The sequence below is a fragment of the Taurulus bubalis genome (assembly GCF_910589615.1).
Source record: "Taurulus bubalis genome assembly, chromosome: 14".
In the NCBI taxonomy this organism is placed as follows: domain Eukaryota; kingdom Metazoa; phylum Chordata; class Actinopteri; order Perciformes; family Cottidae; genus Taurulus; species Taurulus bubalis.
In genome coordinates, this window is record NC_136602.1 from 2,506,348 (window position 1) to 2,521,347 (window position 15,000).

Here is a 15,000-nt window from a genome sequence, read left to right on the forward strand (position 1 = left end):
CTGCGTTAGTTACACACACACACACACACACACACACACAATAAGGATGGTTTTATTATAAAAAAGGAAACTTCACGGTAAATAGTAGCCAGTAAAACCTTTCAATAAAGGTGCATGAATTCGTCGCTCGAGACGCAACGTGTGCAGAAACGATCGACAGGCATTTCATTAATCCTGGAAACGTGAGTTTAGTTGGGTTTTTATTATTAGTCACATTTCTATTACTGCTTTCATCATCATTCATATTCTATGTAATGCACTGTTAGTAGTATTAATAATAAAACATTTGCTATCAAGAGTTTTTCCTTTTCCGAAGCCGCGGTCCAAAGACAGAAGACGTCGTATGTTGAAAATGGTAAATTTGCTAAATTTGTGCAACACAAATGAATTAAATTGGTGTTTGAGGACGTGGGTTGAACTCCAGATTAATTTACTTAAATAAAGATAATTGATGTTATCCGATAACCACAAATAAATACAACCTTTTGTAAAAATGTAGATTTCGGATCCCAAAACCCCTAGAAGAAGTGGTGTCTTGTATGAAGCCATGGAGGTTAGTAAGTAGTAAATTAGTAGTCAAATTGGCCTTAAACTAAAATATATCATCTGTTGTTGAACACAAAGACGCTTGTTTGGCGTCATGAAGACAAAATCTTCAATTAGATAAATTAGTTTACATGTAATTTATGTATTTACCTCTCTAACGAAGAGGAGAAAACACATCTGACATGAGTCTTAATCCAGATTAATCCAGATCACAGGCCGGACAGCAGAGTGAACCCAGACGCATGCCTGTGTGTGTGTGTGTGTGTGTGTGTGTGTGTGTGTGTGTGTGTGTGTGTGTGTGTGTGTGCTGTGGTCAGCGTTTGTGTCTAGATTTGGGGACGCCGGCTCCTCGGCGCTGGCGGCGGTTTCACCAGCGCCGGCCGGCGTTAATCTGCCACTCAGCGCGTCTGAGGAGAAGAAACGGATGAAAACAGAGGCGGCGAGATGAAAGATGGTCTCAGGGCTTATGTTATTATCGCCTTTCCTTCTCAAGAGGAGGTTTAATAGCTGGGAAGCTCCGACAGGCGTCATAACAGAATTAACACGAAGAAGACTATTCATACCACTTATTCATTAATTGGGGACCCTCTGAATAATAAGAAGGGCATTGTGTGTATCAGTGGAACAGAGGCCGGGTTTTAACGCTGGATATTTCTCATTCCACATGATTCTCCCTAAAATGTCACTTTTGCTCTTCTCCTTTCTGACAGATTTAAAAAAAACTACAAATGCAAGAGAATAAACTTAAAAACATGATCACAATCTGTGTGTGAAGTCAGCTGCTGAGGAGGAAACCAGTCACACACACACACACACACACACAGGGCCGCCTTTTGTTGCCAACGACGCAGCAGCCCTGTGTGTGTGTGTGTGTGTGTGTGGACACCGGTGAGTGTGTGGACATTTGTGATACTCTGAGCCAGCAGATGTATGTAATTTCATTTAGGAGGGTGGAGCGGGGAGGAGAGAGAGAGAGAGAGAGAGAGGGAGAGAGGGAGGAAAAAAGAACGAGCGAATGAAAGAAAGCTTCAGGATTTAGCGGAATCGGGGGCTCGTGGATTACTGTAGTCAACTTTGAAACGGACGACACTCGGAGGGGGGATAAAGCGGCGCTGACAGGTCATTGTGCTGCCTCCAAGTCAAATAAAACAAGCAAATAATAATGGCAAATATTAAGCTCCTGTGACATTGTGGCGAGGCGGGCTGGAAGACGAGGGGATTATAAAGCTATATCCCCCACCGCTAGCCGGCTGCAGCCAGCAGCCAACCAGCGGCCGCGTGTAATGAAAGGAGGGAGCGGGGGAGAGAGGAAAGGAGGAGAGGTCAGAGGAAAGGTAGGCGAGGATAGGAGGGGAGGAAGGGAGGACGGTGAACGGAGGCGACTGGAGGAGGGAACGAGGGCGAGCAGGTGAGCTGTTTCAAAGCCAAGGAAAGGAAGAAGGAGGAAAGGACGGGTGGCGCCTCGACAGCTGCTCAGCATCCTCCCTCCTTCTCTCCTCCCCTCTCAGGGTCGACCTCTGACCTCCAGGTCCTACCTGACTCTTAAAGAGACAGCGGTGCGCCTGCAGCTTCTTCAACCGTCCAAATCCAGTCACAACGTTTACGTCTGGGAGCCCAAATATATTAGAGAGTGGAGAACTGTATGCTCCATTTGGGGGAGTGGCATTTATTAAAAAGTATTTAAGTATACAGTAATTTATTTAATAACGACAGCTACGTCAAAACCCAAATATATTCAAATTACAGGCAGAAAATCCTTCCATTTTTGTTTGATAAATTCCATCATTGCTGCAAGCGAGCAGGAAACTACGGCAACATACAATCATAACAAAATAAAATCAGTTACAAGCTGTGGCTGTTTGTGTTTAGCTGCTGCACTCATGAATGAATGAACGCTCGACTGCGGGGTTGAGGGTTCGCGTCCCACTGGAACGAACCCCCGTTTTGATGAAACTGCAGCCGCTCGTCCCGCAGCGAGCGAGCGGCGTCTGTTCAGAGCGACAACAACAAGCGGGCGTTGGCGTTTTGTGCGAATACAAACGGTGTGAATGTCCCTGGCACTGCGTCTGTGTGAATCCGGCCCTTGGCTTCAGAGAAGCTGTGGATCCATGCTGGCTCTCAGGGGGGCCATCTTGGATCAAAGCATCTGGCGGCTTTGGCAGGTTGCATTCTGGGTCTCGCCGCTTGCCTCGCGCCATTTCTCGGCGCTCAAACAGCACAGGAAAAAAAAAAAAACAACCCGGCATCTACCAAACCGGAGCAATAAGTTTTGGCGCCGGCACGCCGTTTGATCAGGACATCAAAGGATTGGTGCGCGTGTGCGATGGAGATACGCAGGGGTTCCCTTCCTGCGGGAAACTTTATCGCCATTAATATCATGTTTGGTGTCGCCGCAGCTATCGATGGTGGGAAACACACCGAGATACAATCAACCCGACAAGATACGACAAAGACACACACAACCCGACTATCTGATCTCTGGTTTCTCCCTCAGGACGCGGCGACGTGGACGGCGGCGGCGGCGGCGTGGAGGGAAGAGCGCCATCCTGAAGGTCAGCCAGGGTCAGCGCGCGTTTGAACGCAGCCGCACGAGAGTGAGAAAGAAAGAGAAAGAGAAGCGGAGGGGAAGGAGAGGCGGGGGTGAAAGGACAGCGTGGGCTTCTATAGCCAAATAAGATTAAGATGGCTATCTGGGCCACTGTTGCATTCAGGGGAGATAGGAATAATGAAACCCACCCTGAGGTGGTCAAACGGCTGCTGCTGCTTTTTAATTAAGTGTCTCATGCTACAATGCTAGGTTTCACACACAAAGCATGCAACGAGTAGTTTTAGTGAGTTTAAATGGACTTTTTTTTAATTTATGCTCAAAGCTGAATAAAGCTTTTTTTTTTTTTTTTAAAGCATTTGCTGAAAATGTTAATTTGACAGCAAATGTATTCATTTTGGGACCTTTTGGTGACTGAAACAGCCACCAAAAGGTCCCAAAATGAATACATTTGCTGTCAAATTAACATTTTCATCTGTGGAATGTCAGGAAATGGAGAAGAAATGCCTCTAAAACCAAGATGGCGTCTTCACATTTGCTCCAAAACCCAAATGTGTTAAATTAATATCAATCAAGAGAAAAGGAGGAAACATTTTAAGAAGCTTGAAGTAGCAAATAATTGGCACGTTTGTTTTAAAATAAAGTGATTATAGAATATCGATAAAATGACTAATTGCTTCAGTGCAATTAGTCCATTTGAGGAAACATCCGTCGATACCGGGGTCAATACTTCGACCTTTCCGTTGCGGCCTCAATCGGGCCGAGGAGGAACTCCAGGTATTGGTGAAACGTTCTGGAATAACCGGAGGAACAGGAAACCCTTCGTTCTCTTTGCCTCCGAGGAGTTTAGATTACAGAGACGCAGAGAGAGAAACATCACAAAGTGGAGATCACAGCACGCTCGTCTCATTTCTTATCCACCATTCTGCCATTTAATCCAATAGCTGCTAATCCAATTTGTCTATCGGACATGTAAGAAGGAAGGGGGAGGAGGAGGAAGACGAGGAGGAGGAGGAGGAGGAGGGAGAGCTGAACTTCCTGAATCGCTGTTTATTTTAGGGACGATCAGCGGGGGAATCGGCGAAGACGAAAGCCGAAGTCGCATGAAAGGAAATGTGGAATATCCTTCAGGAACAAAAAGGGAACAGGATGGACATTGTTTCCCGTGATTAGGGGTAAGAGCTCGTTAAAAGGCCGTCACCGCGGCGATGAGAAGATGCACGACAAGGGGGCCGGCCTTAATCAGAGAGGACGGAGGGGGGGGGCGCTTGATTTAATTAATGTGAGGAGTCTCGTTAGGGAGGAGACGGCAGGGAAACTAACTCCATGTGGATTAAATAGTGGACAATGTATCAATGTTACACTTGCCCGTTTTTCTTAAAAGCAACAGTTGCTACAATTTGCAACACGGCAACATAACCCCCCCCCCCCCCCACTCTACATTTCACGTGTGATTCCTCGGCTCTCGGCTCTTCTGTTCGCTCTCTCCTGGAGTGCTGCTGAGGGCATTTCTCCTCCTCCTCCTCCTCCTCCTCCTCTTTCCGGGGGAGGCTTGTTCGAGGCCTTTTTAGCCGCTCTTCAATGGCACAATGGTTTTTTTCGGCGTATAGAGCAGATTCCTGCTTTATTGAACCTGTGTATAATGTCTGGTGAATGGAACACATTAACCGATTCACACTCACCTCTTTGCCCCCCCCCCCTCTCCCTCGAATAGAAAAGGGAGAAAAGTGAAATAAGAAAGAGAAAAAAGAGAAACCTTCTCTCACACTGAGGCACAATGACTGCCTTTTCCACCGGTGTCAATTGTCAACCACTGCTTGCTTTACAGCCAACAAAAGACCAGGAGGTAGGGGAGAGGTGTGTGTGTGTGTGTGTGTGTGTGTGTGTGTGAGAGAGAGGGGGGGGGGGAACTGGGTCTTTTCCATAATCATAAGTGGGGCTGCATAATAACTTGTTTCGAATTGTAAGCGTATAAATGTTGGATTAATCATCGTATCAATAATCACAGGATATCAACGTAGAAATGATCACCTGTTCAGGTGATAAAGGTTATTAAAATAAAAATAAATAAAAAAGAATCAACAGCCACAATGATCCATAACTATGATCAATAGTAAACAAATATAAATATTAAATAATCAGCAGTGACATCAAAGCACAGCCTCAATATCTGCCTGATGAAAGTAAACAAACATCACCACTTTGTTTACTTCTGTAAACATTAAACCAACATGGAAGAAATATGTTTAACTCTTGAGAAATAATTCACCGTTATGTTTGATTATCAACGTCACGTCCCTGAAACCTGCACAACTTTAATAAGGTTATGAAAAGCCTATATAATTAATAAGTGTTACAAAAATCAGGAAGTTTGAATAAATAAACACACAAAGCTTAATTTTTCTTAACTATTTAGAATGTATGACCGTGAACACAACATTATTTTAACCTACATGTTTTTGACACGAAGACGTCGCTTTTTTTTATTATTTTGGATCGATTCAAACGGGACCGTCTGCGTTCGGGGAGGATGCTGGGAGCTCTGACACTCGTGGGTTCGGTCCAGACTCCAATTGTTAATGAAAACAAACAGTCTTCTGCGTCAAGTCAATACTTAAACGAGACCACAACAAGTCCCTCTACGCGGCGTGTGAATAAACACGGTCAGAAACGTTCAGGAGCTCATCTCCAGGAGACCATCTGTATCTTACGTCTCAGTAACGGTTCTTCATTATTGGCGACATCTCGGTGTTTTGAGGGAGACGAACGGTGGGATCGACAAAAGCCTCTTTTAATGAGCAGCAGAGTCCACATGCATCACGGCACTGTTCCAACACGCGTGTTCAGAGACCCGCCGCATAAAACGACAGGTTTGTCCTGCTAATACGTTTCCTCTTCACACACACACACACACACACACACACACAGCCTTGGGCAAACAGGTTTGACCTCAGAGCTAACAGTAGGCCAACCTCCCGACGCCTCATTCCTCCACCTCAGAGGTTAAGAAGAGGCGGGGGCTCGTTCAAACAGAGTTCACATAATGGACTCACTCTGGAGATGAAATGCTCACACTACACAGTCTACACTTTGCACACACACACACACACACAGTTTATGTAGCGTGCACAGAGTGTGTTTAAATGAGAAGTCATTTTCCGTGTTTAAGTTGCGTTTCCTTCACAGTATTTCTTAGCCTCCAGGTTGCTTCAGCACATGCTGCGTCCACGAGGTTTTAAAACGGCCTCAAACGGAGACGTTTAAAACAACAACACCACGCTGCCAGCAGCCGCTATGAGCCGTCAGTCGGCCCGGGAGGTCGCTTTAAAACGCCGTTTAAAGAGCGGACGAAGCCTCGGACTCGTCTCTGGTAGATGAAGCTTTTCACAAGAAGTCCTAGAAACATTACGGTTAATATGAAGCATCCACATCTCTCACGTCTGATTCAACTCTTCTTCATTTTAGTCACCGTTTCATTGACGCTGTTTTATCTAAATGACTACAACATAAAAAGGGAGTAAAACTAACGGCCAGATTGGAACAAAACAAAAGCAATTTCTGGAGTATTTTTCTGTTAGTCTGGCAGAAGCAGCCAAGCTGTGACAATCACACAAATACAATCCTCTCCTCTCCTCTATCTCTCTCTCCCCTCCTCCCCCTCCTCCCACTCCATCAAATTGTGTTTTTGCCACAAATCAATAAACATTATCAGAGAGTGGCAGACTATGGGCTGGTGGAGGCAGCCTCTGTCTGTTAAAGCCCAGACCGCCCGTCTCTATCGCAGCCCGGGTGAGGAGGCCAGGAGAACGGAGAGAAGGAGGAGAGAAGGAGAGACGAGGAGAGAAGAGGAGGAGAGACAGGAGGAGAGAAGGAGGAGAGAAGGAGAGACGAGGAGAGAAGGAGGAGAGACAGGAGGAGAGAAGGAGAGAAGAGGAGGAGAGACAGGAGGAGAGACGAGGAGGAGAGAAGGAGGAGAGAAGGAGAGACGAGGAGAGAAGAGGAGGAGAGACAGGAGGAGAGAAGGAGGAGAGAAGGAGAGACGAGGAGAGAAGAGGAGAGAAGAGGAGGAGAGAAGAGGAGGAGAGACGAGGAGAGAAGAGGAGGAGAGACGAGGAGAGAAGAGGAGGAGAGACAGGAGGAGAGAAGGAGAGACGAGGAGAGAAGAGGAGGAGAGACAGGAGGAGAGAAGAGGAGGAGAGAAGAGGAGGAGAGACAGGAGGAGAGAAGGAGAGACGAGAAGGAGAGAAGAGAAGGAGAGACGAGGAGGAGAGAAGAGGAGGAGAGAAGAGAAGGAGAGACGAGAAGGAGAGACGAGGAGAGAAGAAGAGACTAGAAGGAAAGAAGAGACTAAAAGGAGAGAAGAGAAGGAGAGAAGAGACTAGAAGGAGAGAAGAGACTAGAAGGAGAGAAGAGAAGGAGAGAAGAGACTAGAAGGAGAGAAGAGAAGGAGAGACCAAGAGAGAAGAGAAGGAGAGACAAGGAGGAGAGAAGAGGAGGAGAGACGAGGAGGAGAGACGAGGAGGAGAGACAGGAGGAGAGACGAGGAGGAGAGGAGAGGAGGAGAGACGAGGAGGAGAGAAGAGGAGGAGAGACAGGAGGAGAGACAGGAGGAGAGAAGAGGAGGAGAGACGAGGAGGAGAGAAGAGGAGGAGAGACGAGGAGGAGAGACGAGGAGGAGAGACAGGAGGAGAGACGAGGAGGAGAGGAGAGGAGGAGAGATGAGGAGGAGAGAAGAGGAGGAGAGACAGGAGGAGAGACAGGAGGAGAGAAGAGGAGGAGAGACGAGGAGGAGAGAAGAGGAGGAGAGACGAGGAGGAGAGACAGGAGGAGAGACAGGAGGAGAGACGAGGAGGAGAGACGAGGAGGAGAGACGAGGAGGAGAGAAGAGGAGGAGAGATGAGGAGGAGAGAAGAGGAGGAGAGAAGAGGAGGAGAGACGAGGAGGAGAGACGAGGAGGAGAGAAGAGGAGGAGAGACGAGGAGGAGAGAAGAGGAGGAGAGAAGAGGAGGAGAGACGAGGAGGAGAGAAGAGGAGGAGAGACGAGGAGGAGAGAAGAGGAGGAGAGATGAGGAGGAGAGAAGAGGAGGAGAGAAGAGAAGAGACGGAGGCAGAGACAGGAAGTGGGACCGTTGGAGCGTTTCCTGTCGCACAAAGACCAGAGGGAAGAACTGTCAAAGTGAGCGGAGCGGGAAAGTTAAACAATAATCCCAAACGCTGCAAATCACCGTATTGTAACCTACGACCTCCATAACACATGATAAACAACTTTGCTTCCTTCAGCGCCGCGAGAACCATTTAACTGAAATCAGATGATTTTCCACCCGTCCCCACTTGGCTCGGGGCTGGAAAAGGAAAAACCAGGAGGGGGGAGGACGACCTGCCACGTTTCTCAATTACGTTCTCATTATGGTCACCCGTGTGTTCAGCACTCCATTATCATCCCTCCCACTTTAGGATACGCGTTGGCTGAAGAGAAGCAGGAGAGCCGCAGAATCCACAGCTTTTTTCTTTTTTTTCTCCCCGCGAGGGCCAGAGCACTTCAGGTAATTAATAAAGCAAGAGGGGGGCCGGGAAGAGGAGCCGGAGAAAATGAGAGCGGACGCACTGCCTGAGAGTGTGTGTGTGAGAGTGTGTGTGTGTGTGTGTGTGTGTGTGTGTGTGTGTGTGATGCCTGATTGGGGAGCTCACCTGCCGATACCCCCTAAAAGGTATTTCATTAGCGGGCCTTTTTCATTTTTTACAGCATACAAGCAGAGGAACAAAGCCCGGCCTCCACTCCAGCTCGCCGGGGCCCTCCAGGAGGCCCCTGGCTGCGAGCGAGGACGAGCGGCGTGCGAGAGGAAGAGGCCATTCCCCGCTCATAATCTCATGACAAAAGGCGAAAAAGGGCATCATCCTATTAACAGCGTGATCTTCACCGGCTCCTTTCCACAGGGGGCCCGTCTTTTATGATCAGGGCGAGTGGGTGATGGCTCCTGCTCCCCATTGGGGAGGGAGAGACCCCGTGCCGGGGTGCTGCCGGGGTCCGGGTTCCTATTCCCCAGAACCAGAGCCTTTGGTTTCCATCAATGGGACCAGTGATGCACTCTGGGAAAACATCTCCCCCGGTTAAACTCCTTTGACTCGGAGCACCACTACATCCGGTAGCGTGTCAGGGATCAGCTGCTGAGGGACGCTTGCTTTTAATATTGAGAAAGCGGCAGCATCACCTGTGTGTGTGTGTGTGTGTGTGTGAGAGAGACCCGGATCATTTATTTATGTGTAAAGCTTAGTTTAAACTCGCCGTTTGTGAGGTTGTGCAAATAGTTCAGAGATAAAAGCATGTTCACATGTTTATGGATCACACAAAGAAGGCTAATTTGTTTGTTTTTTTACATTTAAATATGTATTTTGCAGCCGAATCAAATTGTCTTCTTCCTTTACTGGGATTTTAAGAAGGTAATGAAGTAGTTCATGAATATGAAATATGAGTTTACAGTAAATTACATTCCCTCCTCTTCTTTGTGGAGGATATTTTTGGCGTTTTGTTGGTTACACTCGTCGTCTTATAGGTTTGTACAAACTGAGCTAAAGGCCACATCAACAAATCAATAAGTAGATAAAGTCACTCAGTTTATAATAAATTACATTAAACCAGTATTTGGATCTATTGCCGACGTCAGCAGGTACTAAAGTTAAGGAAAAGAGACGTGACGCGTTTAAAATGGCGGGTGAAGGGAAAGGTTTTGTTTTCGGCGGAGAGAGAAAAGATTAGTCCGTCTTCTGTTTGAGTGTTTTGTTTTCTGCTCAGCGGGGGAGCGTCGCCTCCAGCTTCAGGTTACACAGGGGGATTGTGGGAAAAGAAGAAGGGTAGCCTGAGCTGGGGTGTTAAAACGTGTATCCTTTCGAGTATACTTTTGTGGTTTGATTCTCATGCTTTATTTCTGTGTGTGCAAGAAAGGCTTCCTCCTCGTTCACGAACACGAGTTCTTCTTCCACTCCCTGCATTCTTGTTAACTTGATAACTTAATCGTCGCCAGAAAGCCGTCGGACCAGTTTGACTTTCCGACTGTCTGGAGCTCATTTAGAAATGTGGGAAGCTCGCACTTATTTTAAGCGTCGGTAAACAAAACGGACACAAACGTCCCACTCAGTCTGGAGAGCGACGGCCAGAGGGAACAGGACGAGGCTCTGAGTGAAGCTCCGCCTTTTACCAGAGCTGTGACCTCAAGTTGACTTCATTTTTTTTTTTTTTTTTTACATCTACACTAATATTTTTGTCCACATGGCAACCTTATAAAAAACGCACATCACATGACCGCTGGCGGTGTCAAAAGGAAGCAGATTTTTCGGCACGCGGCAGTTGGTTTAGTTGCAGAAAACACTGCAGAGGAGGAACGGCAAAAAGAGCGAACACGGGCGGCGATGTCTCCTCCGATTCACTCACCCATCCTCTTCCAAACTCCTCCGTCTTCAGAGATCTAAAACTGCACCGCAGTGCGAAACCCTCAGTGTGAACGCAGCAGAAGACGTAGCCGTGTGGGCGTGGCCTTAGTGGAGAGCGCTTTATGACTTATTGAGGACTGGAAACAAAAAAATGGAGGACTTGAAACTTAATCTAGACTTGGAAAACGACGACTTGGTCCCCACATCGGTTATTTGAAAACCCCGGGAAACTTCTTCGTTAAGTTTAGGAAAAGATCCCGCCTAGAGTTCACATGAGGCACGGAGGTTACGGGGCGAATAAATCAACGGCGGATTCCTGGAGGAGAGACCGGTTTTGTTTGACCCATCCCAATTATGAATGATAGATTCCAGATGCTTTAGAAAAGGACACGTCGTCTTTGTGGCTGCGTGAGAACGCGCTCACCCTCTGGCACAAAAGTCGGTTTAGTTAATTTAGTGCGATAGAGAGAACTTTGAGGGACCTTTAAAAAAGGTATGTCAAAGTACAGATAGTAAAGAGATGCACTGCTTCCAACCTGCCGCGCACACACACACACACACACACACACACACACACACACACACACACACACACACACACACACACACACACACACACCTCTCATCATCATCCTCCTCCATTCTCCTCTGCAGCCCCATAAAAAGCCTGTGGTGACCTGGGTGTGTAGCTTATTAACCTCCCCATCAGTTCTTATCAGCCAATGAATAGCCCAGTCATCTGCCCCTCGTCCTGAATCTGAGGGAGGAAAATGTTCTGCTCACGTCAGAGCTATAATTCAATCCACACACAAATCATTCAAGGTGTGCACACACACACAGACACGCACACTCAGAGAGAGAGAGAGGGGAAGAGAGAGAGGGAAGGGGATCAGTGGCGGTAACATTTTGTCAACCTTGGTCCTGGTGGACTTCCAAGACCGGCGTGGAACAGATGTTACTGAATTTATCTACAATTGGAGGAAACAAACAGAAGGAGTGCACATGGTGTGTGTGTGTGTGTGTGTGTGTGTGAGGGCCAGAATAAATTAATGGCCGATTTCTCCCCTTGCTTTGAAGGCATTAAGAGCCCTCTTCTTCTCAATGTGCCGCGTTAAATGCTTTTCTCTCCTTCCCTCAGTCTCTCCCTTCTTTTTTCTTTTTTTTGACAAGCAGGGCCACCCAGCTGAAAGCGACTGATGCAAAACGCCAGAATAATCCCCCGCCTCCCACCGCCACCACTCCGTCGACCACCACCCCTCCCGCTATCTTTAGTCTTTGACACAGTAGCCATTATCTGTGGGATTTAGTTTAAAACCAAACCTTCATGTATTTGTTCGGCCCTGGGTTCGTTTTCTCCTGACTGCTCTGCTCGAGTGCGGCCGGCCGGCTGGGGGAGGGCTTTTATTTTACTTTGCTAGCATGAAGAGGAAGGCTTTTATTTTACTTTGCTAGCATGAAGAGGAGGGCTTTTATTTTACTTTGCTAGCATGAAGAGGAGGGCTTTTATTTTACTTTGCTAGCATGAAGAGGAGGGCTTTTATTTTACTTTGCTAGCATGAAGGGAAGAGCTTTTATTTTACTTTGCTAGCATGAAGGGAAGAGCTTTTATTTTACTTTGCTAGCATGAAGAGGAGGGCTTGTATTTTACTTTGCTAGCATGAAGAGGAGGGCTTTTATTTTACTTTGCTAGCATGAAGAGGAAGGCTTTTATTTTACTTTGCTAGTATGAAGGGAAAAGCTTTTATTTTACTTTGCTAGCATGAAGAGGAGGGCTTTTATTTTACTTTGCTAGCATGAAGAGGAAGGCTTTTATTTTACTTTGCTAGCATGAAGAGGAAGGCTTTTATTTTACTTTGCTAGCATGAAGAGGAGGGCTTTTATTTTACTTTGCTAACATGAAGAGGAGGGCTTTTATTTTACTTTGCTAGCATGAAGAGGAGGGCTTTTATTTTACTTTGCTAGCATGAAGAGGAGGGCTTTTATTTTACTTTGCTAGCATGAAGAGGAGGGCTTTTATTTTACTTTGCTAGCATGAAGAGGAAGGCTTTTATTTTACTTTGCTAGTATGAAGGGAAAAGCTTTTATTTTACTTTGCTAGCATGAAGAGGAGGGCTTTTATTTTACTTTGCTAGCATGAAGAGGAAGGCTTTTATTTTACTTTGCTAGCATGAAGAGGAAGGCTTTTATTTTACTTTGCTAGTATGAAGAGGAGGGCTTTTATTTTACTTTGCTAGCATGAAGAGGATGGTCTTCGATGCCATCGAACTGGATTCTGCTCCGAACGCTAAACATCTTAAAAGTCTTAGCAAAAAAACAAACAAAAAAAAAAAAAACACACTAAACTGACAGGTTTTTACTCACACACACGACTATTTTAATTGCCCCGATTAATTAATTTAAGCTTTGTTTACACGAAAAACATAAATGGGGCGCGAGCTACGAGCTGCATTATTCTCTGAAACGCCGGCGGGCGGACAGACAGAAGGTCCTGTGAAGAAGCAACCAGACGGCAGAACGCCAGAAGCCAACATCAACATCAACAAGGCCGAGGAGGAATTGTAATTAACTGTAAACTCGCATCTCACATTCACGGAGCGTTCGCATTCAAACGAGCCTTCTGCAGAGAAAACAACCCAGAGTGTTAAATGCATCAGAGAAGAAACACAAGAAGGTTAAACATCTTGCAAACAATGCAGATACTCATTACGCTTGTGTAAACATACCTGGCGAATAAATGGTTCTGATTCTGATTTCTAGAGCATTTAAAGTTGACCGTCTTTGTAGAACCGTGTGTTACAGGGAACTGATCCCTTGCTGACCTACATCTGATCTCATGACAGTTATTACAAATAAAAAAAAAAAAGAGTCTGAATCCCGGGAAAAGCTGCAATTTATCACATTAAAGAAAATGTCACCGTTACCATAATAAACCGGTTGTAACGTGAAGTAGTGCGTCTGATACCAAGGAGGAGGAAGAGAGCAGCGCGACTGCTTTCTATCCCGACTGTTCCTTCCTCTGCAGCTCCGGAGCTGAGAGCGGCGTTATGGAATCACTGTTGAAATGTGCAGATAAGCCCGGGCTCTGTGGGCTAAGCTAAGGTTAAGCCAGGTGGTTTAGCTCCCCGAGTGTGTGTTTACACACACACACCGAGGTGTGAACCATTTGGGGAGCTTAAGCGGGGCGGAGCAACACGAGTTGATTCAGAGCTAGTGTAAACCTCGCTACCTGTTGACGCTGTTAATTGGGACGGCTTAACACAAACGTCAGCGTGCGGGAGTCAGGGGTAAGGTAACACACACACACACACACACACACACACACACACACACACACACACACACACACACACACACACACACACACACACACACACACACACACACACTATCAAAAGTAAACGTGCACACAGGTACACACAGTCCTGTTAACTTTAATAACATAACTAAAATAAGAGTAATGTATTTTTTGCATTATTTAATGTATTTAAAGTCTCTGGATCACTTTGTTAAATACAAAAATATTTTGTGGAGAAATATGTAAATATTTTTTTAGTACCGTTTCAGCATTGGTACAGAAACCTCTGTATAAATAGTGTACAGAAATATTGGTTAAACTAATGTATTACAATCTGTTTAATTATAGTTACAAGCACTCTTGAATATCCTAGCAAAGCTTCACACCAGTAATTACAGTAATTATAAAGCATTTTATAATAACTTGTAAGGTTAAGTAGCACAATACTTCAGCATTCCATATTCATTCAATTATAATAATTGTTAGAATGAATTATAATGTGATTATAAGTGACTATAATTGGACATAAAAATAATCATTCAATCTTTTGCAAAAACACAAAATGTGTTTTCACTATTCCTCTTCAGAGTAACTTATACTTACACTATAATTAACTGTAAATGTATTATATAAAACATGATAACGTTCTACAACTATAGGAATTATAATCTATGATTCTTGCAAAAAGAAAAAAAGAGTGAACAGTAATTGTGAAGTATTATAATATTTGACCTTGTAAAATCATTTAAAAACGCTTAATGTGTTTGATTACTGGTTTGAAGCTTTATGGATATTTAAGTGTATTTACAACTATAATTATACAGTTATATGAGCAGATTATAACACAATAAACACACTTATGTGTGTATTATGTGTTATAGAGCAAAACCTCCCACGAAGCTAATGAAATGATTTAACTCTCATTTAGCTTTAAACACGAGGTCAACACTTTATTTTATTTGTTAAGGAGAGAAGACATTTTGTGAATGAAAACGAGAGAGAGAGAGAGAGAGAGAGAGAGAGAGAGAGAGAGAGAGAGCTCAGTGATCCCCTCTTCCTCCTCCTCCTCCTCCTCAACCTGCTGACAGACAGCTGCAATCTTTTTAGCATAAGTGTCTCCGCCTGCTCCATTAGCAAAGAGGTGTGTGTGTGTGTGTGTGTGTGTGTGTGTGTGTGTGTGTGTGTGTGT

General features: G+C 45.4%; 1 protein-coding gene across 1 annotated transcript in view; it reads right to left on the reverse strand.

Annotated features, from left to right (window-relative positions):
- ehbp1 (EH domain binding protein 1) overlaps positions 1–15,000 on the reverse strand; it is a 126,658-nt gene that overhangs the window by 9,484 nt on the left and 102,174 nt on the right. The gene's annotated exons all lie outside the window — the stretch shown is intronic.